At 41.2% G+C, this 24,081-nt stretch overlaps 1 protein-coding gene across 2 annotated transcripts in view; it reads left to right on the forward strand.

Moving 5' to 3' along the window:
• fbxo34 (F-box protein 34) overlaps positions 1–24,081 on the forward strand; it is a 50,717-nt gene that overhangs the window by 373 nt on the left and 26,263 nt on the right. The window contains exon 1 of one of the 2 annotated variants that reach the window (XM_035743344.2): positions 60–215. The exons of the other annotated variant lie outside the window; for it this stretch is intronic. The gene's annotated coding sequence lies outside the window, so the exon portion shown is untranslated. Of the gene's footprint in view, positions 1–59; positions 216–24,081 lie in introns of those variants that run through there. 2 annotated transcript variants of the gene reach the window in all.

Consider the following 24,081-nt stretch of genomic DNA (forward strand, 5'->3'; position numbering starts at 1 on the left):
TAGCTAACGACATGGATTAATTAAAAAAAAATATAGCTAATATTGTTCAATTGAGTTGACACATTGTTGTGCGCGTCACTAGCTAAGATATCTCAAGTTGCCTCGCTAAATTAGAATTTGTGTAGCTAACGTTAGCTAGCTATTAACAATGCTCACGTTCGTTACTTACTAGTCAAGGTTGGTGGCGTGGAATACTGCTCTGCATTTCATTTTAGGTAATTGGTGAGCTAAATATTTGTCCACAACGTTAACTAGCTAACGTTATGGATTGTTTTTTTTTTTACGGAATAGGCATTACCATTAGTTTCTCATCATGGCATAGGTAGTTTTACACCCTTGATTCAAGGCTTGGCTGTGATGTTGTGTTTCTGTACATTGGTGCAAAAGGCCTTTTTCAATTGGAGTAACCGTTATAAACGTTGACATCTCGTTTTGCTTAAATTTAACGAACGAATTTATAACTATCATTAACTAGTTAGCTATATATCAATCACCTTGGTAACTTCCACCTTGTTTTGGCAATACGTTAGCAAGCTAACAGCTAGCTAGCTAACGTTAGTAAGTTTCGACACAGGCAGCACACCAAGCTCAAACATGTATTAGCCAATTCCAACGATGGTAAACACGTCGTTTTGTAAACATGAATGTGGCAATGTGTTAAAATATCTTAATTTGATGTTGTGTCGCGGTGTTGCTAAATAGCCAAACATCTCATTTCCTAAGTTATTCATTTATTGACATGGGTAATACTAATCAATGGGATAACATACAAATTTGCCTACTTTAGAATGGTATGTCGATAACCACGTTTGTATTGTATCATTATTTGCAAGTGTGTCATTTCGCAAACTTGTATCATGTATGGAAAAATTGAACGGTAGCAAAGTTGTAACTTGACATTTGAAGACATTCAATGCGATTTGCAAACATGCAACTCGATTTGAGGATGAGTATACCCTTTTCCAGTACTAACGTCACGCACAGATGCGGACGACGTTTGGCTGCAGTAAGATCGCCATCTGCGCCCACTCAACACAGCCTAGATGTACGTTATTACTATTAAACAAAATAACGTTTTGGGGTTCTCATACGCTTACAATTATTTTTTGATTCTTGCTTTTAACAGTCGCTAAGATTATAGTTGGTTGTGATCTTTGCAAAATAACTATTTTGGATGCAGCAATTGTTAGCTAGAATGCTAACACGCATTGATATAGGATGTAGCAAACGCTAGCCAAAGAGCCATTTTACTGGTAGTTTAAAAAAAACGTATAATGCAGTTGATTTGCGATGATGAAACACATTATATTAAGAATGACATTCATACAAGCCTTGAAATCAAATTATCATCCAAAAGTAGTGTGAAATGCACTCAACCATTTTAGCGTTCTATAACTCCCCTTGTTCTGCCACCAACTTCCGCGCATCGCAGCCCTGCGCAATGTTTGTAAAAACACAGAGGTCTATGCAACTCATTAATAACTAAACTTGCGAATCTTCTAAATAATACATGTTGCCCATGTCGTATATGCTTGCTCAGTTTTGAGACGAATGAGAGGTCTAACAATTTTTTTGCAGTTTGAAATTCACTGAGGGACCTTACAGAATTGTTTGTGTGGGGTGCAGAGATGAGGTAGTCATTAAACTCATATTAAACACTATTGCACACAGTCCATGCAATTTATGTAAGGCAGTGTTTCTTTCCCCCCCCTTAAACATAGAAGGCAAATCATTTATCCCAAACCAAATATAAGTGTTGATATTAGTTATTACTTCAACATTAGTGTGTTTGATCAATTTCTAATACATTTAACACTTTTTCTGGTAGCTGTCTAAGACCCCCTTTCTATGTGTTTGCCCAGAAATCAAAGCCTTTGCTTATTTCACATTTTTAGGATGGGAAATGGTAGAAAAATGTATGCCTTCATTTCTCAAATATACTTTCAGCTTTCATTTGACACTCAATTTGACATGTTCTTATGAACTTCACATGTTGGTGCTCATATGGGTCATTTTACTTGGAAATGTCCATCTTTAATAGGAGTGAAGAACTTTCGATAACGGTTGTGCTTTAAAGTGCATCACTTCCCATTTAAACTGAGTCTTAAAATGACAATCTTTTGAAGAAGTAAACAGCTGCTTGTTGTGAAGTGCTAAAGGTTATGTTACACATGATTAGTCCTATACACTTGTTTGTCCTGCAAATACGCTTTTAGCACAAACTTTGTACTTAGGCCTGGACTGTGATTTAACAAGTCAATTGTCAGAGGTTTTAAAGGGTATGTTTTTGCCATGTGGGATGTTCAGTGTCACAGCAGTGTTTTGCTAATTTGTACAGAGTGTAGTTACAAGATTTTCCTACAGTGCAGTACTCAAAATGGGTTGGATAATAAAGTCCAATAACCCAATTGGCAAAAAGCATTTTCTTGAACAAAGTCGCCGTGAGTTCTTGTGACAGATTGTTGTTGTACAATGATGCTGAAATCTTCCTATTTCTACCTATTCTCATGCTACTGTCTGTGACTTGTAACTGTTTATGATTTAATTCTTCATTCTGTTGGTTGTGGTTTGGGATGAGGATGTAGGCTTAGTGCCTGATTATTGAGCGAGTTGTTCAGTGGTTAATTGTACAGCCAGAGATGGTTTTGGCACTTCCAGGGAATTGAAGCAGATGTTTCAGGGTGGATGTTGTCTCCATCGATTTCAATATTGTACAGCAACTCCATAACCTCAACTACTGTAAAACATTCGGAAAAAGACACAATAACAATCTTCAGCTTTGGGTAGTAGATCACCTGCTGGGTGTCGACCAACGGTGGCGATTCAACATGTAGAATAGTTGGGAAATTAACAGAAAATGAGGGCAGCTGTTCTGTGGTCGGAGGTGATAGGACAGCCACCCGCTGCTTTTAACCATTCATCGGCAGTCTGTTTGGCCTTTTAGTCAGTCAACCCATCAGAAGAACCCATTAGCCTAACTGTCCAACATCAATCATTTCACATGTTAGGCCAAAATGTGTGCAAATGCGCAATGATTTATGCTTTAAAGGAACGCTGACCTTAATGGTTTGGCCTTGTTTTTTTTCTTGCTCATTAAGTGCTTGTGGCCATGACTGAAGCCAAACGTGAGTTGTCTTGGGGGTGTGGTTTGATGTGAGTGTGTCTTTGCCATTCAATCACAACAAACCAAGGGCAGTACAGTTATGAGTAGTAACAGTGAGGTAAGCAAAGCTAGCCTAGCCTTTTGTAGAGAAGTTTAGGACTTCTTCTGTCCTGACTCACCATATCAAGATGGTAAATTTAATTCAGTTCAATGTGTTGGCTAAAGCCTGCGCTGACCTGTATTTAGCCAAGCAGCTAGCTAGTATAGCTTGTGCATAGCTGCAGCCGGCTAGCCTAACTAGAGGATTTCTTTGAAGTCCCAGTTATGCCAAAATTGCAAGAACCAGTGTCTGAAATGTTAACATTTTACCGTCGAAACAGTAACTGCAAGTTGAATGCCCTGTCTTCAGTCAGCTGTCCTACAAAGCAATATTCTATAGCTAACTGGCTAGGTTATGTCTCCTATTAGATATTTTCCACGTGATAAATCCCAGAACTACTAATCTCCCTACAGGTGTAGGCTACATGTGGACATTGCACAAACATCGCCAGTTTGAGTGTCAATGTGCTTATTGTCAAACAATCAATGGGTGTATTTGTTACATACAAAGCATTTTCTGCTGTAATTATCACATTGATGTGCTTATAAACGCCTACGACTTTACCTAGCAAATCAAAATAAGTTGTGTAGAGTACAACTTCAGCTGTCTAACCAGAACTATTATGGCATTATACAACTATGGTCGGTCTAAGGATTTGGCTGTCAAATCAGTAACCATACAATGACACTTGTAGCTCTCTGGGTAAAGTTGTCTTCAATTCTCCAGTGGGTGTGCATGAAGTCCCTTCCATCTATTATAGGTTATGGACCGGTGCAGTCAGTTGTCAGGAGGGGTGGAGTGCATGACACTCCTGGATATGACAGCATTTTGCTTCAACTCATGAGTCCAGGAGGCAGTCCAATAACTACAGGCAGATGTGAGATGCAAGAAGATTGCACTCTTCATACTGTAGGCTATACTGACCAATTCAAAGCTTCCTCCAGGAGAGAAGAGTCCAATTGCTGAACTTACAGTGCTGTGAAAAAGTAATTGCTCCCTTTCAGATTTTCTTTGCCTTTTTTCTTTTGACACTGAATGTTATCAGATCTCCAGCCAAAAACGAATATTAGATAAAGGGCACTTGAGTGAACAAATAACACATTTGGATACTTTAATTTAACTCTTTACACTCATACCCTTATACGGGCTGAAAATGGCAGAGTTGGACACTAACAAGTGCCTAAATTGAAACGCAGTGGCTCTACAGTAACATGCTGTACATGATGTCAGAGCTCAAATTCTCTGGTTCACAGCGCAGTATTGGTTTTGACTGACTGACTTCTGAACTTGAGCACCGCAAGCGACAAGAAGTTGCCCCCACCCTTCCCGCTAATTGGGCAACTTTGCAAATGTTTAGTCTGAGTGACGGAAAGGCTGTAAATAAAGATGACTCAATGTATTTTGAAAGATGGAGACATTGAGAATGATATTAAATACCGCTTTGTCATACAAGCAAGCCAAACACCCGTGACTCCAAATGTGCACTTCACATTTCAATATCATAAAACTCCTGTAATATATAGTGTCAACGTTTATTAGGTCTGTCCCTGACAACAACAAAAAAAATCTGAGTCAACCGAGAGTAATCTAGTCTTTCGCCCAAATATTTATTTGACATATACACTCTGTTTTAATAAAATCACCTATATGCACTGAGCTTGTCTGCCGCTTTAAGTGCACCGTATTATGAAATAATTAAGACAAAATGACTAGAGGGAGTCCGACCAAAGTGTATTTGATCGGGCTCAGACTTGCTGAGCTTTTTAAAAAAATGGAGAGAAAAGACAGCGAGTGACTGTGTGACTAGCATCTGTTGTCTCTCTCTCTCTCCTCTCTGCTGCAGCGACCACCACAGAACATCAAGTGTTTTTGTTTTGTGCAATCCATGTTGCTGAAACTGCAGAATAATTACAGCCATTTCTGGCTTACGTTCTGTTACTCAAATCCTTTATTTGTTTAGGAAAAACATGCCCTATTCTCTCACCTGACATATAGCCTATGATAATGGGATCAATAAATTGGTTATAACAAACTCTAACACGTGACAGCATAACGGGGGAATGTTTACTAGTTGCTCAGGAGGGAAGGGCTGTTTTCTTGTCTCCTCACACCGCTCCTGCCTCCACCGCATTGTCCTCAACACCAATGTGCTATTTAACTTTGCTATTGTGCACAACCACTGTAGCAACATAGTCTAGGAAAAGGCCGCAATTCAACAGTGCACGGTTTCAGAACCGCGGACAGCGACCGCTATCCAACGCGGAATGAAGCGAATTTGTTATAAAATAATATTGGTATTTGTGTTGCACCATTGTTCTTAGATAATATAACCATATACAATTTCAGTAGCATGTTCTGGAGTGATGGACTGTGCCATCTACACGGCCTCCCCAATGGATTAGTCAGCTCGGACAAGAACGAATCAGATTGTTTTGTCTACCATGAAAACAAAAATTCTAATATGCGACTGGCTAAAGAAATTTCGGTCAACCAACAGCATATCGACCAAACAATCAAGCAGTCGACTAAATGGGGTCAGCCCTTACTTTTATGATCACTGTGTTGTCATATCCTGGGTTGTTCTGAGCAGAATGAGCTTGTCGTATTGGGAAGAAATTTGGCGGGGAACACGCCTCTGCGTGCCCTCGTGACTCAATTCTATGCGCACCAAAATTACCATCTGCTTCTCTGAATTGCCTTGTGAAAGCCTAAACACTGTATGATAGTTTTTTTGTAACTTAGCTAGCCATGTTGGCAATAGAATACGCTTTGAAATGATACCCACCTGACTAGATTGTGATTTATAAGGGGCTGTGCCCCACCAAAAAAACACAAGTCTGCTTGCTCTAGTTCTTCAACAGCACAGCTAGGAGAGCTCAAAATAGCACCTTATAATTGAAGGCTCTTTGAGTCTTAAAAGTGCATTGAAATGACATAGGATCTGTGCACACTTTGGAGAGGTGTGTGGGGCCACTTAGAGACACCAGTTAGACCTCTCACTCAAACCCTTGTCTTATGCTGCACTTACCCCAAATAACCATGAATATTCATATGTTGCTGAACGTATCCAGAGTATTTTAAGATTTCTTTATCAAATGTGGCGTAAATGTAAAATGCACATAAAATCAACAGTGTAATGTTTGCATTCAGTCTTGTCAGATTAACGGTTTTGTCCTCACCTTTAGTCTTATAATTGTCCAGTCTCCAAACTGTAACCTTGTAATTGCTACCATGGTAAAATGCATATGCATTTCATACTTCTTCTCGAAGAAACATTTCTATTTATCCCTATTCATATAGGCCAATTCTCACGAGTGTGAAGGGTTAATTAACAAAGGTATGCAACACCCAATGCCTCTGTGTGAAAAATGAATTGCCCCCTAACACTGGTTTTCACCTTTAGCTGCAATGACTGCAACCAAATGTTTCCTGTAGTTGTTGCTCAGCCTCTCACATCGCTGTGGTGGAATCTTGGCCAACTTTTCCATGTAGAACTACTTTAACTCAGTGACATCACCTATGTGAGAATGCTGTTCATCGACTACAGCTCGGCATTCAACACCATAGTACCCTCCAAGCTCGTCATCAAGCTCGAGACCCTGGGTCTCGACCCCGCCCTGTGCAACTGGGTACTGGACTTTCTGACGGGCCGCCCCCAGGTGGTGAGGGTAGGCAACATCTCCTCCCCGCTGATCCTCAACACGGGGGCCCCACAAGGGTGCGTTCTGAGCCCTCTCCTGTACTCCCTGTTCACCCACGATTGCGTGGCCACGCACGCCTCCAACTCAATCATCAAGTTTGCGGACGACACAACAGTGGTAGGGTTGATTACCAACAACGACGAGACGGCCTACAGGGAGGAGGTGAGGGCCCTCGGAGTGTGGTGTCAGGACAATAACCTCACACTCAACGTCAACAAAACTAAGGAGATGATTGTGGAATTCAGGAAACAGCAGAGGGAACACCCCCCTATCCACATCGATGGAACAGTAGTGGAGAGGGTAGCAAGTTAAGTTCCTCGGCATACACATCACAGACAAACTGAATTGGTCCACTCACACTGACAGCGTCGTGAAGAAGGCGCAGCAGCGCCTCTTCAACCTCAGGAGGCTGAAGAAATTCGGCTTGTCACCAAAAGCACTCACAAACTTCTACAGATGCACAATCGAGAGCATCCTGGCGGGCTGTATCACCGCCTGGTACGGCAACTGCTCCGCCCTCAACCGTAAGGCTCTCCAGAGGGTAGTGAGGTCTGCACAACGCATCACCGGGGGTAAACTACCTGCCCTCCAGGACACCTACACCACCCGATGTTACAGGAAGGACATAAAGATCATCAAGGACATCAACCACCCGAGCCACTGCCTCTTCACCCCGCTATCATCCAGAAGGCGAGGTCAGTACAGGTGCATCAAAGCTGGGACCGAGAAGCTGTTTTTCAGTCTCTATCTCAAGGCCATCAGACTGTTAAACAGCCACCACTAACATTGAGTGGCTGCTGCCAACACACTGTCATTGACACTGACCCAACTCCAGCCACTTTAATAATGGGAATTGATGGGAAATGATGTAAATATATCACTAGCCACTTTAAACAATGCTACCTTATATAATGTTACTTACCCTACATTATTCATCTCGTATGCATACGTATATAATGTACTCTATATCATCGACTGCATCCTTATGTAATACATGTATCGCTAGCCACTTTAACTATGCCACTTTGTTTACTTTGTCTACATACTCATCTCATATGTATATACTGTACTCGATACCATCACTCATTCATATATCCTTATGTACATATTCTTTATCCCCTTACACTCTGTATAAGACAGTAGTTTTGGAATTGTTAGTTAGATTACTTGTTGGTTATCACTGCATTGTCGGAACTAGAAGCACAAGCATTTCGCTACACTCTCATTAACATCTGCTAACCATGTGTATGTGACAAATAAAATTTGATTTGATTTTAAGCATAAACTGCTCGTTTCAGGTCCTGCCACAGCATCTCAATGGGGTTCAGGTCTGGACTTTGACTAGGCCATTTCAAAACTTTTAAATATTTTGCTTTTCAGCCATTCTGATGTAGACTTGCTTGTGTTTTGGATCATTGTCTTGCTGCATGACCCAGATGCGTTTCAGCTCAATGGTGGATGGCCTGATTCTCTCCTTTTAGAATTATCTTGATATAGAGCAGAATGTAATGTAAATGTAATTCATGGTGTCTTTAGTGGTGACCAGGTGTCCAGATCCTGAGGCAGCAAAGCATCTCCAAACCATCACACTACCACTGTGCTTGACCGTTGGTGAGGTTCTTATGCTGAAATGCAGTGTTTGGTTTTCGCCAGACGTAACTGGACCCATATTTGCCTAAAAGCACCTTTAAGACTCTTTAAGACTCCAGGGAAGAATGTTCCATGGACAGATGAGTCAAAAGTGGAACTTTTTAGTGACATGGGTTATGTCTGGCGAAAACCAAACACTGATCATAATTCTTCCACAGCCATGTGAAAGACTGATCGACAACTACAAGGAAGCGTTTTGGTTGCAGAAATTGCAGCTATAGGTGGCCCAACCAGTTATTTGTATTTATTATGGATCCCCGTTAACTGCTGCCAAGTAAGCATCTACTCTTCCTGGGGTCCAACAAAATTAAAGCAGTTATACATTTTTTAAAACATTACAAAAGATTTGACCTGTGTGTATGTTATCGTGTGTTTCGTGTATTCATGTTTGTTGCTTCACAGTCCCACTTTCATAAGGTGTGTTTTTATTATTTTTTTAATACAATTTTACTGCTTGCATCAGTTACTTGATGTAGTCATGACTTTATGTAGTACTGTACGCCTCCCATAGTCTGTTCTGGACTTTGGGACTGTGAAGAGATGTCGTGTGGGTTATGCATGAGTGCCAGTAGTTCAGACAGTTCGGTGCGTTCAACATGTCAATACTTCTCACAAATACAAGTAGTGATGAAGTCAATTTCTCCTCCACTTTGAGCCAGGAGAAATTGATATACATATTATTGTTAGCTCTGTGTACATCCAAGGGCCAGTAGTGCTTCCCTGTTCTGAGCCAATTGCAAATTTCCTATCCCTCTTTGTGTCATTTGACCACACAACTGAACAGTAGTCCAGGTGCTACAAAACTAGGGCCTATAGGACCTGCCTTTTTGATTGTGCTGTTAAGAATGCAGAGCAGTGCTTTATTATGGACAGACTTCTCCCCGTCCTAGCTACTGTTGTATCAATATGTTTTGACCATGACCGTTTACAATCCAGTGTTACTCCAAGCAGTTTAGTCTCAATTAACACATGACTCATTACAATGTTTAGTGAATGATTTGTCACAAATATAATGCCTTTAGTTTTGGAAATACTTAGGACCGACTTATGCCTTGCCTCCCATTCTGAAACAAACTGCAGCTCTTTAAAACCTGTTGTGACTCGGGGGCAGTATTTTCATTTTTGGAAGAAAATAAACGTTCCCGTAGTAAACAGGATATTTTGTCAGGACAAGATGCTAGAATATGCATATAATTGACAGCTTAGGATAGAAAACACTAACGTTTCCAAAACTGTGAAGATATTGTCTGTGAGTATAACAGAACTGATGTTGCAGGCGAAAGCCTGAGAGAAATCCAATCCGGAAGTGCCCCATATTTTGAAAGCCCTGCGTTCCAATGAGTCCCTATTGAGCTGCGAATGGGCTATCAACCAGATTACGCTTTCTACGTATTACCCAAGGTGTCTACAGCATTGTGACGTAGTTTTACGCATTTATGTTGAAGAATAGCCGTAGGCGGCTACATTGCACAAGTGGTCACCTGATGCCCCCAGAGAGATTCTCGCGTAAAATACAGAGGTAGCCATTACTCCAATCGGTCCTACTGAAAAACGAATTGTCCCGACGGATATATTATCTAATAGATATTTGAAAACACCTTGAGGATTGATTATAAACTATGTTTGCCATGTTTCTGTCGATATTATGGAGCTAATTTGGAATATTTTTTTGCCATTTTCGTGACTGCAATTTCCGGGCGATTTCTCAGCCAAACGGAGCTATTTTGCCTACAAAAATAATATTTTTTGGAAAAAAGGAACATTTGCTATCTGAGTCTCGTGAGTGAAAACATCTGAAGCTCATCAAAGGTAAACAGTTTAATTGGATTGCTTTTCTGATTTCCGTGACAGTTACCTGCTGCTAGCTGGACAAAATGCTATGCTAGGCTATCGATAAACGTACACAAATGCTTGTCTGGCTTTGGCTGTAAAGCATATTTTGAAAATCTGAGATGACTGGGTGATTAACAAAAGGCTAAGCTGTGTCTCAATATATTTCATTTGTGATTTTCATGAATGGGAATATTTTCTAGGGATATTTATGTCCGTTGAGTTATGCTAATTAGTGTCAGGCGATGATTACACTCCCGCATGCGGGATGGGGAGTCTGTAGAGGTTTTAAGTGTTGTAGTAATTTCAGTTGCTGGGGTAGCTGACATGTATAGTGTTGCGTCATCCGCATACATAGACCCATTGAGTAAAGCCAATGTCGTTAGTAAATATTGAAACTGGGCCTAGACAGCTGCCCTGGGGAATTCCTTATTCTACCTGGATTTTGTTGGAGAGGCTTCCATTAAAGAACACCATCTGTTCCATTAGACCGGTAACTCTTTATCCACAATATAGCAGAGGGTGTAAAGCCATGACACAAGTTTTTGCAGCAACAGACTATGATCAATAATGTCAAAAGCCACGCTAAAGTCTAAAAACGCCTATCTTTTTATCATCAATTTCTCTCAGCCAATCAGTAATTTGTATACATGCTGTGCTTGTTGAATGACCTTCCCTATAAGCGTGCTGAATGTCTGTCAATTTGTTTATTGTAAAATAGCATTGTATCTGGTCAAACACAATTTCTTCCAACATTTTACAAAGCGTTGGTAACAGGCTAATTGGTCGGGTTATTTGAGCCATTGAAGGGGGCTTTACTGTCCATAGGTAGGGGAATAACTTTTGTTTCCCTCCAGGTCTGAGGGCGCACACTTTCTAGTAGGCTTAGATTTAAGATATGGCAAATAGGAGTGGCAATATCATCTGCTATTATCCTCAGTAATTGTCCATCCAAGTTGTCAGATCCCGGTGGCTTGTCATTGGTGATAGAAAACAATACATTCACTTCACAGAATTCAAAATGACAATTCTTGTCTTTTCATAATTTGGTCAGATATACTTGGATGTGTAGTGTCAGCATTTATTGCTGGCATGTCATGGCTAAGTTTGCTAATTTTGCCAATGGGTTTTGTGATGAATGATGGAGTGGAGTTTGCCTTTTTGGCCAAAATTTCATATAAGGTGATCCAAAGCTTTTTACTATCACTCTTTGTCACTTATCTTTGTTTCATAGTATAGTTCTTTTTATACAGTTTAGTCACATGATATCTCAATTTGCAGTACGTTTAGTTATCGGTTGTACAGCCAGACCTATTTTCCATTTTATTTTGCCTCATCCCACTCAACCATGCCATATTTAAATTCCTCATCAATCCACAGGGATGTAAGTTTTTACAGTTATTTTCTTAATGGGTGCATGTTTATTAGTAACTGGGATAAGCAATTTCATGTGTCAAGTGCAGGGTCTGGTTGCTCCTCATGACACACTACGGACCAACAAGTATTCTTTACATCAACAACCTAAGAATCGCTACAAAACGTATTGTATAACCTCTTATACACTATTAGGCCCAGCCTTTGTAACTTTGGTTTTTCTAGATCTAGCTACTACATTGTGATCACAACATCCAATGGATTTGGATACTGCGTTAGACTAGATTTCTGCGGCATTAGTGTAGATGTGATCAATACATTTCATTCCTGTGCTGTTTAACTACCCTGGGAGGTTGAATTGATAACCTGAACCAGGTTGCAGGCACCAGTTACAGTTAGACGCTTTCTCTTGAGTGGGCAGCCTGATGAAAGCCTGTCAATATTTACATCACCCAGAAAATGGTACCTCTCTATTGATATAATTTACATGATCAAGCATTTCACACCTTATCCAGATACTGACTGTTAGCACTTGGTGACCTGTGACAGCTTCCCACCAGAATGGGTTTCAGGTGAAGCAGATGAACCTGTAGCAATACTAATTCAGCAGTATTTAACATGAGATCCTGTCTAAGCTTTACAGGAATGTGGTTCTGAATAGAACAGCCACAACTCCACCTTTTGGCATTTGTCTTTTATGTAGATCTTATAACCATGTATTGCTACCACTGTATCATCAAAGATATTATCTAAGTGAGTTTCAGAGATTGTCAGAATATGAATGTCATCTGTTACTAGCAAATTGATTTCATGGACCTTGTTTCTTAACTTCTTGCGTCGAGCAATCCCGTATCCGGGAGTGTAATCATAGCCTCAAGCTCATTACCATAACGCAACGTTAACTATTCATGAAAATCGCAAATTAAATTAAAGAAATATATTCACTCAAAAGCTTAGCCTTTTGTTAACAACACTGTCATCTCAGATTTTCAAAATAGGCTTTTCAACCATAGCTACACAAGCATTTGTGTAAGAGTATTGATAGCTAGCATAGCATTAAGCCTAGCATTCAGCAGGCAACATTTTCACAAAAACAAGAAAAGCATTCAAATAAAATCATTTACCTTTGAAGAACTTCGGATGTTTTCAATGAGGAGACTCTAGCTATCTAACAATGTTCAGTTTTTCCAAAAATATTATTTGTGTATGAGAAATCGCTCTGTTTTGTTCATCACGTTTGGCTAAGAAAACCCCCCGAAAATTCAGTTATTACAACACCAAACTTTTTTCCAAATTAACTCTATAATATTGACACAAACATGGCAAATGTTGTTTAGAATCAATCCTCAAGGTGTTTTTCACATATCTATTCGATGATAAATCATTCGTGGCAGTTGGGTTTCTCCTCGGAAGCAAATGGAAGAATACACGCAGCTGGAGATTACGCAATAATTGCGACTGACACCAAGCGAGCACCTGGTAGACGTAGTGTAAAATGGTCAATCTTCCAATGATATGCCTACAAATACGTCACAATGCTGCAGACACCTTGGGGAAACGACAGAGTGTAAGCTGGCGCATTCACAGCCATATAAGGAGACATTGGAACACAGCGCCTTCAAAATCTGGGGCATTTCCTGTTTGAAATTTCATCTTGGTTTCGCCTGTAGCATCAGTTCTGTGGCACTCACAGATAATATCTTTGCAGTTTTGGAAACGTCAGAGTGTTTTATTTCCAAAGCTGTCAATTATATGCATAGTCGAGCATCTTTTCGTGACAAAATATCTTGTTTAAAACGAATGTTTTTTTATCCAAAAATTAAAAGAGCGAAGAAGTTAAGCTGCGTTATTAACGTGGGCTATTTTTAGTACATTTCTGGGATGCTTGTTTTTTTTATTGCTTTAGTGGGAAGCTTAGTAGAGGTAGATATGCTCAGGTTATTTATGTTAGTGCAGGGTATCCTGCACATAGTGGACATCCTGCTTGGGCACATCACCTCAGTGCTAACAGTTTTACTCTGGTGATTACTGCATACAATAACTGCAGGATCAGCAGAGGGATTCAGGGCAGTAAGAGGGACATACATTAGGTTACTTACGTTGTATTCCAACGCACCTGGGATAATGTACATTTTGCTGAAGCATTATGACAAGTGACACAATGGTAAGGAATAAATGAGCTGGGCTTGGGTCATTGATAAGTCATTGTCTTAATGTAGACTTGCAATGCTGTGAAAGGATCCAGGAACCCAATTATGGGGAGTTTGGTGTCAAGTAGTGACCCATTCAGATCTTTAAAATCCATCTTCAGCTGTTCTGAGCTGCCCTTCATAATGTCATTCAACCCCACATAAACCATGACAGTTTCAGCCCCCGGTGCCTTGGCAACCTGATGATATCCTGAACTGTAATGGGGAAATTACTTTTTCACACAGGGGCATTGGGTTAACTTTTGTTTATATACAGTCGTGGCCAAAAGTTGAGAATGACACATTCATTTCCACAAAGTTTGCTGCTTCAGTTTCTTTAGATATTTTTGTCAGATGTTACTATGGAATACTGAAATATAATTACAAGCATTTCATAATTCTCAAAGGCTTTTATTGACAACTAAATGAAGTTGATGCAAAGAGTCTATTTGCGGTGTTGACCCTTCTTTTTCAAGACCTCTGCAATCTGCCCTGTCATGCTGTCAATTAACTTCTGGGCCACATCCTGACTGATGGCAGCCCATTCTTGCATAATCACTGCTTGGAGTTTGTCATAATTTGTGGGGTATTGTTTGTCCAACTGCCTCTTGAGGATTGACTACAAGTTCTCAATGGGATTAAGGTCTGGGGAGTTTCCTGGCCATGAACCCAAAATATCAATGTTTTGTTCACCATGCCACTTAGTTATCACTTTTGCCTTATTGCATGGTGCTCCATCATGCTGGGAAAGGCATTGTTTTTCACCAAACTGTTCCTGGATGGTTAGGAGAAGTTGCTCTGATGTGTAGGTACCATTCTTTATTCATGGCTGTGTTCTTAGGCAAAATTGTGAGTGAGCCCACTCCCTTGGCTGAGAGCAACCCAACAAATGAATGGTCTCAGGATACTTTACTGTTGGCATGACACAGGACTGATGGTAGTGCTCACCTTGTCTTCTCTGGACAAGCTTTTTTCCGGATGCCCCAAACAATCAAAATGGAGATTCATCAGAGAAAATGACTTTACCCCAGTTCTCAGCAGTCCAATACCTGTACCTTTTGCAGAATATCAGTCTGTCCCTGATGTTTTTCCTGGAGAGAAGTGGCTTTTTTGCTGCCCTTCTTGATACCAGGCCATCTTCCAAAAGTCTTCGCCTCACTGTGTGCAGATGCACTCTCACCTGCTTGGTGCCATTCCTGAGCAAGCTCTGTACTGGTGGTGCCCCGTGGCCGCAGCCGAATCAACTTTAGGAGACGGTCCTGGCGCTTGCTGGACTTATTGGGCGCTCGGAAGCCTTCTTCACAACAATTGAACCGCTCTCCTTGAAGTTCTTGATGATCCGATAAATGGTTGATTTAGGTGCCATCTTACTGAAAAAAATATCCTTGCCTGTGAAGCCCTTTTTGTGCAAAGCAACGATGACGGCACGTGTTCGATTGCAGGTAACCGTAGAAGACAGAGGAAGAACAATGATTCCAAGCAGCACCCTCCTTTTGAAGCTTCCAGTCTGTTATTTGAACTTAATCAGCATGACAGAGTGATCTTCAGCCTTGTCCCTGTCAACACTCACACCTGTAACGAGAGAATTACTGACATGTCAGCTGGTCCTTTTGTGGCAGGGCTGAAATGCAGTGGAAATGTTTTTGGGGGATTTCGTTTGTTTGCTTGGCGAAGAGTGACTTTGCAATTCATCTGATCACTCTTCATAACATTCTGGAGGTTATGCAAATTGCCATCTTACAAACTGAGGCAGCAGATTGTGAAAATTAGTATTTGTCATTCTCAAAACTTTAGGCCACGACTGGTGCAGTATTTTTGGAAGGAATCTATTATGAGAAAAAAAACTGGTGATTCCTAGCGTTTGAATACATTTTCTGACCAATGCTTGCTATATTTGGATCGGTTTGGGGTCCACGGACCGATGCATCTTAAACATTTGAATTGGGGGCCGATGCATATCGACTAATTGTTACATCCTTAGTAAAAATCATATCCAACATCCTTTCTCCTAATTACTTTTCTATGTGAGAATTGCCAGAACAATTGGAAATGCCAAAAATATTTTGGGCCTTCCTGGTATGGAATCGCCCAATATTGGCATTGCGCAGGTATAGGTTAGGCTAGATATATCCTACATGCTTTTAGGTTTAGTGTGCAAATCTGGAGTAGATGTAGCCCATGCATTGCAACCTTTCTATGAACAATTAATGAGAACCTCTTTAGTGTGTAGTCAAGTGCGGCTGTCTGAAAGTTCCACCCGCTGGTGATTTGGCCTATTCCTCCCACCAATGCATCCTGACAACTGGACAGCCCACAGTGTCAAACATGTTTGTCCACTCTGTTAGGACTCACATAGCACTACCAGAGAAAAAGATGTGTTCAACACCGGTGTTTCCTACGTGGCAGAAACAACCTGTTGATTGCCTTTGAATTTATTTGGAGTGGGTGAGGCGGGCCAGGCCTGCGAGTGCAACAGGTTATGACAAGCTTTTTGTCTTTTAGATAAGTGGCTTTTAATCCTGTTCTCTTCTCACTGTTCTCTCGCTGCTCTGTCGTTGTCTTTACTCCCAGGAAGCTTCCCACCTGAGCCCCAATAATTCACTCTTGACAACTTGCGAAAAGCGGTGTTTTTTTTAAAGCAAAAAAACATTTGGTTGTCCTATTACTTAGTCGACACCAAAGGAAATGTACTTTTTGTAATACAAATGATTGTGTTTGAATAATTAGTGTTCGCGCTGTATGAGTTGTGGGCCTTGCCTGCTGATTGTCCTTTACATTTCAATGTGGCTGTTTAATACCCATACAGCAATTTTTTTTTTATATTGTGCTGTGAATGCATGCTCCTACATGCTCTTTGTCCCTCAGTGCATTCCATTATTGGTCTTCTCATACTGAGTCATTTGGGCAATGCTGAAGTTGGAAGCATGCTTTGACGTTAGGCTCCATACAATTGCAACAAAGCAATGGCATAGAGTTTGTTTTGCGACATGCAGACAGACCAACTGTATGGACGTTTAGATTACTGTAATACATGAAATGCCGTAGCATAGGAGAACTGTGACTGAATGGTGTGCGACTGTATGAAAGGGCTAGATAGGAAGAAATTCGCTAAGCCAAAAATAACTGGGGTGTTTTGTACGAGGTTTGTTGAAAGCCTATATCCATTTTTTCACTTGAGTGAGAAATGAAGTTCTGTCTTGTCTGCACTCCAGCAACATGTTGTGGTTGTTTCTGTTCCCCTTTATGAGTCTATCCAATAGGCAGGGTGAGATTTTATTTGTATTTTACCTTTTTAACTAGGCAAGTCAGTTAAGAACAAGTTCTTATTTTCAATGACTGCCTGTACCTTGTCAGCTCGGGGATTCGAACTTGCAACCTTTCGGTTGCTAATCCAATGCTCTAACCACTAGGCTACCCTGCCGCCCCACCCTGCCAGGTGTGCTGTATGTTGTTGCTATTGCTATACCTGTTGTGGTGTCAGAGCTGGAGCCATTTGCTTGGCAAAGGAGGTTGAGACAAACTTCTGGCTGTGCATTCTAGCTACTCATCATACCTCTTCACCCCCCTCCAGAGTAGACTAATTACTGAATAGGTGTGAACTTCTGAGTAGAGGTGTGGTATTTAAGACCAGCCCTGTTAGGTAAGAGGTCCTCTGTTTGTGTATGCCTGTGATGGTCTGTTGTTGGACTACACGTGTAACTGGAGCATTGACATAGATTTCTAATCTTCAGAAATATGGACATTTTTATTTTTGGTTTGAACTTTTGAAGGATCTGATTTCAATAGTCAAATTGTTTGTTGGCTTGCCTAATATTTCACTATTTTAGATTGACCTTTCTGAGCTAATGGCTTTATCGGCCCAGGCCCCAGCTAGCTGATAGCTACTGATCAGATAACTGAAATGTTGCCAACTGAAGTGCTGTTGAGACTGTGGCTCCGAGTCTCAGTGGCCATGACAGAATCATGTTGCTATGAGAGATCACCCCCAAATCAATGGTCTTGTGTGCCATGTCACTGTTCAGACAAGACAGCACTTGTTACAGTTCGTCAGTGCTGCACAGCATTGGTGTGTGGACTGTTGAGGGTATCATGGATTTCTCTTTACTTGATTTGTTATGAGTTTTGTGTTCTACCCAGGCTACTTGCACAACTTTTACTGGTCAGTCAGGGGTCAGAATGCATAATTGATATATTACTTTTGACGATATATATCGAATGGTTTTAACTATCGCTATAATATTTTTGTGCTAGTTGGCTCACTTTCTCATGGCTCTCTTGTCCCTCTGCAGCAGACATATGGTGAGCAATATGTTTGGAACATCGAATCGCAATACGCATACTCTGAACAGATTGTAAACGCAACATGCAATCATTTCAAAGATTTTAAGGAGTTATATAAGGAAGTCAGTCATTTGAAATTTGTTAATTAGGCCCTAATCTATGGATTTCACCTGACTGGGAATACAGATTGGTCACAGATACACGACATGACCAAAAGTTTGTGGACCCTTGCTCGTCTGAACATCTCATGTAAAAATCATGGGCATTAATATGGAGTTGGTCCCCCCTTGTTGATGCTATAATAGCCTCCAATCTTCTGGGAAGGATTTCCACTAGATTGCTGCGGGGACTTCCATTCAGCCACAAGCGCATTAGTGAGGTCGGCACTGATGTTGGCCGACTAGGCCTGGCATGCAGTCGCCGTTCCAATTAATCCCAAAGGTGTTCGATGGGGTTGAGGTCAGGGCTCTGTGCAGGCCAGTCAAGTTCTTCGACACCAATCTTGACAAACCATTTCTGTATGGAAAATGTTATTGTATGCTGTAGCTTTAAGATTTCCATACACTGGAATTATTTATTTTTATTTAACCTTTTATTTAACTATACAAACTAAGGGGCCTAGCCCGAAGCATAAACGGCCCCAGACCATTATTCCCCCTCCACCAAACTTTACAGTTGGCACTGCATTTTGGCAGCTAGTGTTTTTTTTGGCATCCGCCAAACCCAGATTCGTCCGTTTCTACTGCTCCTGACACCAATGGTAGCGGGCTTTACACCACACCAGCCGAAGCTTGGCATTGCGTATGGTGATCTTAGGCTTGTGTGCGGCTGCTCGGCCATGGAAACCGATTTTATGAAGTTCCCGACAGTTGTGCTGACGCTGCTTCGAGAAGCAGTTTGGAACTTGGTAGTGAGTGTTGCAACCTAGGACAGATGATTATTACACTCTATGCACTAGAGGTCTATCGATTTAATCGGAATGGCCGATTTCAAGTTTTAATAACAATCCATCTGTATTTTTGGGCGCCGATTTTTATTTGACATTTTTCATTAAATTTTTTAAAAATACCTTTATTTAACTAGGAAAGTCAGTTAACACATTTTTATTTTCAATGACGGCCTAGGAACAGTGGGTTAACTGCCCTTGTTCAGGGGCAGAACGACAGATTTTCACCTTGTCAGCTCAGGGGATACAGTCTTGCAACCTTACAGTTAACTTGTCCAACGCTCTAACCACCTGCCTCTCATTGCACTGCACGAGGAGCCTGCCTGTTACTCGAATGCCGTAGAAGCCAAGTTGCTAGCTAGCATTAAACTTGTCTTATAAAAACAATCAATCATAATCACTAGTTATAACTACACGGTTGATATTACTAGTTTATCTAGTGTGTCCTGCTTTGCATATAATCGATGCAACGCTGGGGGATGATTTAACAGAAGCACATTTGCGATAAAAGCACAATCACCAATGCCTTTCTTAAAATCAATACACAGAAGTATATATTTTTTAAACCTGCATATTTAGCTAAAATAAATCCAGGTTAGCAGGCAATATTAACCAGGTAAAATTGTGTCACTTCTCTTGCGTTCATTGCACGCATAGTCGGTATATGCAACAGTTTGGGCAGCCTGGCTCATTGTGAACTAATTTGCCCGAATTTTACGTATTATGACATAACATTGAAGGTTGTGCAATGTAACAAGAATATTTAGACTTAGGGATGCCACCAGTTTAGATAAAATAACCAACGGTTCTGTATTTCACTGAAATAATAAACATTTTGTTTTCGAAATGGTAGTTTCCGGATTTGACCATATTAATGACCTAAGGCTCGTATTTCTGTGTGTTATGTTATAATTAAGTCTATGATTTGATAGAGCAGTCTGACTAAGCGATGGTAGGCAGCAGCAGGCTCGTAAGCATTCATTCAAACAGCACTTTAGTGCGTTTTGCCAGCAGCTCTTCGCAAGCACAGCGCTGTTTATGACTTCAAGCCTAATGGCTGGTGTAAACCAATGTGAAATGGCTAGCTAGTTAGCAGGGTGTGCGCTAATATCGTTTCAAACGTCACTCGATCTGAGACTTGGAGTAGTTATTCCCCTTGCTCTGCAAGGGCCCCGGCTTTTGTGGAGCGATGTGTAACGCTGCCTCGAGTGTGGCTGTTGTCGATGTGTTCGTGGTTCGAGCCCAGGTAGGGGCGAGGAGAGGGACGGAAGCTATACTGTTACACTGGCAATACTATAGTGCCTATACATCCAATAGTCAAAGGTACATGAAATACAAATGGTATAGAGAGAAATAGTCCTAAAAATGCTATATTAACTACAACTTAACTTCTTACCTTGGAATATTGAAGTCTCATGTTAAAAGGAACCACCAACTTTCATATGTTCTGAGCAAGGAACTCAAAAGGTAGCTTTTTTTTTACATGGCACATATTGTACTTTTACTTCTAAACACTTTGTTTTTGCATTATTTAAACCAAATTGAACATGTTTCATTATTTATTTGAGGCTAAATAGATTTTTATTGGTATTATATTAAGTTAAAATAAGTGTTCATTCAGTATTGTTGTAATTGTCATTATTACAAAAAAAAACATTGTCCGATTTTAATCGGTATCGGCTTTTTTTTAGTCCTCCAGTAATCGGTACCGGCGGTGAAAATTCATATTCGGTCGACCTCTACTAATGCACTCAGCGGTCCCATTCTGTGAGCTTGTGTGGCCTACCACTGTGTTCGTCTTGCCGTAGCATATGTCTGCCCATAACATAACTCCACCGCCACTATAGGGCACTCTGTTCACACCGTTGACCTCAAACCGCTATCCCCTACACCACATATGTCAGAGTCAAGGCCCGCGGGCAGGTTTTTTTACGGCCCCTGGGATGATCTTGATTTATTATTAGAACCGGCCCGCAGACCGCAGCAAGCCGGCAGCCCGCAGATCTTTTACACGCACCAATACTACATTTCCCACAATGCAACGGTGACGCACCGAGCAGTAGGCTGCTTCATTTCAATATTTATTGGCACAGCAGTTGTCAGCATCACAGTAAAATTAACTTTCAGATACCCATCAAAAATGGCAAAACGGAAGGTGGACACTGAGAACCGGGGTTTCAAACAAGGTGGGAGTCGGAGTATTTGTTCACGGAGGTAGCTGGAAAACCTGTGTGTCTTCTGTGTGGAGAAAGTGTGGCGGTACTGAAAGAGTATAATCTGAGACGACATTATGAAACGAAACACGCGGACAAAAACAAGAATATGGACATGGAACAAAGGCTACAAAAGGCAGAGGAATTAAAACGAGGCCTCAAATCTCGACAGGCTCTGTTCAAAAAAGCCAAATCACAAGGCCAGGCTGCTGTCAAGGCCAGTTTTATTTTGGCAGAAGAGATCGCTAAATCAGCCCGGCCATTTACGGAGGGGGATTTCATCAAAAACTGCATGATTAAAGTTTGTGAAAGTTTGCCCAGAAAAAAGGCAACTCTTTTTAAATGTGAGTCTGAGCAGAAACACCATTGCCGAGAGAGTAGACCAGTTGTCCATCAATCTAAAAGAGCAGCTTGTGAAAAAGGGAAAAGATTTCATTGCATATTCCTTGGCTGTGGATGAGAGCACCGACATTTCTGACATTGCCCAGTTGTCAATTTTCATCCGCGGAGTGGACTCCAGCCTAAGCGTGACAGAGGAGTTTTTGGCTTTACGTCCTATGCATGGCACAACTACGGGGCATGATTTGTATGAAGAGGTGTCAAGATGTGTAAATGAGATGGAGCTGCCTTGGGAAAAACTCGTGGGTTTGACAACCGACGAGCACCTGCGATGTGTGGACACAGGAGCGGACTGGTGGCGAAGATACGGGAAAAGATGCAAGAGGAAAACGCGACAGGTGAGCTGACAGCTTATCATTGTATCATACACCAGGAAGCGTTGTGCGGTAAAGCCTTGAAAATGGAGCATGTAATGAGCATCATCACGCGCACAGTTAACTTTATCAGAGCCAAAGGTTTGAATCATCGCCAGTTCAAGGCATTTCTGACGGAGTTAGAAACGGAGCATGGTGATTTGCCTTATCACACAGAGGTGCGATGGCTAAGCCAGGGAAAGGTGCTTCAAAGATGTTTCGAGCTTCAGAGGAGATTTGTCTGTTCTTGGACAGCAAAGGGAAAGACACAACACAACTCCGAGACGAAATGTTTCTGTGTGAAATGGCTTTTCTGTGTGACATTACGAGTCATCTGAATGCAATGAACTTGCAGCTGCAGGGTCGGGATCGTGTCATCTCTGATATGTACAGTACAGTGAAGGCATTTAAAACCAAACTGACTCTGTGGGAGACGCAGATGCGGAAAGAAAATTTGAGCCACTTTCCCAGCTGCCAGACCATGAAAGAGAAGCTCTCTACCAGTGCGTTCCCGAGCGCACAGTTGGCTGATAAAATAGGTATGCTTGCCGCTGACTTTCGACGCCGATTTGCTGACTTTGAAGCACAAAAAGCAGGTTGGAACTGCTCGGTAACCCATTTGCTGTTGACGTGGAAAGCTCACCACCAAACCTCCAAATGGAGTTGATTGACCTCCAATGCAATGATGCACTGAGGGCAAAATATGCGGCAGTGGGTGCTGCGGAGTTCGCCCGTTTCCTCCCCCGACACAATGCCCCAGCTGCGCATCCAGGCTGCTCAAACGTTGTCTATGTTTGGCAGCACATACCTGTGTGAACAACTGTTTTCTTTGATGAACTTGAACAAAACATCACACAGAAGTCGACTTACTGCTGAACACCTCCACTCAATTCTGAGGATTTCCTCAGCTCAGAGCCTTACCCCGAACATTGATGAACTTGTGGAAAAGATGGGACACCACCAAGTATCACCCTCAACCTCAAACAAGTGAACATTACTGTGCAATCACATATTTAGAGTTTTTACTCAGTTCAAGTTTAAAAGTTAAAGTTTAATATTTGTTTTCACTGCATGTTACTTCTCCTTAAACAAAGTGTTGTTTTTGATTAATAGATTTTTGCACTTTATTTTATTGTATTTCAATCCAATTATATTTTAAAAATATTTCAGTTGAGTGGATGATAGAAAATTGCTATTATTGTTTTTTTCTTTGAAGTAAATTTAGCCCACTTTTGCTAAAATAGAAAATATAGGCTACTGATGGTGCCTTGAATACCGGTTTCTTTCATTTAATGTTCATGTTATGGGGATTTTTATATAAAGGAAATTTGTCTTTTGTGTCTGTTGAAAATTAAAGATTACTGACAGAGCCATAAGAAAATATTGCTTTATTTATCTGATCATATTGGAATATATTTGTTAGGTTTTCAGTAGGTTCAATTAGGTTCACTAGACTATATGCGTCATTTAAAAATTTTTCAATGAACATTCGAACAGTCCGGCCCTCGGCTTGTAGCTAAATTTTTCATTTGGCCCTCCGTCCATTTGACTTTGACACCCCTGCCCTACACGCTCTCTGCCATCTGCCCGGTACAGTTGAAACTGGGATTCATCCATGATGAGCACACTTCTCCAGCATGACAGTGGCCATCGAAGGTGAGCATTTGCCCACTGATGTCGGTAACGGAGCAAACTGCAGTCTGGTCAAGACCATAGTGAGGATGTCGAGCACCCAGATGCGCTTCCCTGAGACGGTTTCCGACAGTTTGCACAACCAAAGAATTTCTGCACAAACTCTGTCTCATCAGCTGCTGTTTTTTTATATGACCTTTTATTTAACCAGGCAAGTCAGTTAAGAATACATTCTTATTGTCAATGACTGCCTAGGAACAGTGGGATAACTGCCTGTTCAGGGGCAGAACGACAGATTTGTACCTTGTCA

Source organism: Oncorhynchus keta, chromosome 29 (genome assembly GCF_023373465.1).
Source record: "Oncorhynchus keta strain PuntledgeMale-10-30-2019 chromosome 29, Oket_V2, whole genome shotgun sequence".
NCBI classification, from domain to species: domain Eukaryota; kingdom Metazoa; phylum Chordata; class Actinopteri; order Salmoniformes; family Salmonidae; genus Oncorhynchus; species Oncorhynchus keta.